The following is a 1,657-nucleotide window of genomic DNA, read 5'->3' on the forward strand; positions in this document are numbered from 1 at the left end:
TAGCTCGGACGTGCTCTCTTGGCTGCGCTTCACCCCTTGCTGCCTCTTCTGCCATTCTGTCTTCTCTTCGTTTTCTGCGGATTTCCCTTTCTGTTATGTCTATGTTCGGGTAAAAGGCAAGCTCAAAATCTAGGTCGAGTTGTCTTCGAGTGGAACGTCTGCTCATTCACTAAGAGAATCTGCAAAAATAAAAGTCTAGAAAAAGGCAGAGAAGGTGAATCGAAGTGAATAAAAAGGCAGAGAGTAGGGAGAGACACCCGATAAAGTCCAGAACGATCCCGAAAAAGTCCAGGAAAATCGGAAAAAATCCAGAAAAATTCAGAAAAGTCTAGAAAATGTCCAGAATAACTCCGAAAAAGTCCAGAGAATTCTGAAAATGTCTACAGAGGTCCTGAAAAATCCAGAAAAAGTCCAGAAAAGTCCAGGAAAATATAAAAAGAGCAAAAATAATAAACAGAAAAATCAAGAAATAAAAGAAAAATAGAAAAATTGACTCAAGAGAAAAATAAAAATCACACAAACACACAAAGAAAAAGGAAGTGAACAAACACACAAAAAATCAAACCGAAAAAATCAAAGACTCCGGAAAGACTAACCTAGAGTCAATCTATCCTAGCTATGGAAACCGTAAAAAGTCCCCTCAAGAGATGATGGTGAAGCGACGTTCATTATCAGAGAGTTACAGAGACTTATACAACCATGTAAAGAAGAGAAGCCCTAATGCAGGTATGAAAATATACAGATATGGTAAACAAAATATTGTGTCAATATGCTGATTAGATGATCACTTGCGTGACGAGCTTTAAATTTATACCCGACACACCACTAATCCGCAAGTATACGGATGTCGTAGTACCGGGGTCGAACACAAGGACTTAAGCGGTTAAGCTAGGACTCGATTAAAACTAGAAAAATGAAAGAAATAAAATCGGAGAATTGTTTTTGGTGGTTTTGAAAGTTGCAGAAAATTAAATGAGAGAAAGTAAAATCAAAGCAAACAATAATTCAAGAGGAGATAATCGATGGGAAAGGTTATGGGAATCGGGTTTCATCGATCATGCAAGGATGTCGTAAGGAAATATTAGACCTAGATCATGCTCGTTCTAAAGTGAGGGATTCGAAGACTAAGGTCGGGTTCGGTTCTTTCGACCCGAAAACCCGCTATCCAAGAGAACATTCTATCCATTTTCATGGTCTAGAATAAAATCCCGAATGCATTAAATTCCCTTGTCATAATCCTAGATTAAACCGAATCAAATTTCTTCGGATTCAATTTCAACCCAATTGAGTGAATGCATCAAAAGACCAAGAACCCATGTCTCCCAATCCTAAAATCTACCCACAAAATTCTCATCCAATGGGTAACGTTAAATACCATTCAATCAACCTCTAGCAATCAAAACCCAAGCAATTGCATCACTCAATTCAACAAATCCTAGGTTTCCCTAAACATTCATTCAAGAGAGATAAACTTGAAGAACACAAATTCCATTCAATGCAAGGATTTGAAAGCATAAACAAAGCATAATCTTGGTCCAAAGTGAATACAAGCATCCTTACATGAAGGCTAATCCCTCATCCCATAACAAGAAAACTACTCACAAACCATGTTCAAGAACACCAAAATAGCTAGAGGAAACATAGAGAGAGAAAGGGA

This window comes from Tarenaya hassleriana, unplaced genomic scaffold (genome assembly GCF_000463585.1).
Source record: "Tarenaya hassleriana unplaced genomic scaffold, ASM46358v1 Cleome265, whole genome shotgun sequence".
Classification (NCBI taxonomy): Eukaryota; Viridiplantae; Streptophyta; class Magnoliopsida; order Brassicales; family Cleomaceae; genus Tarenaya; species Tarenaya hassleriana.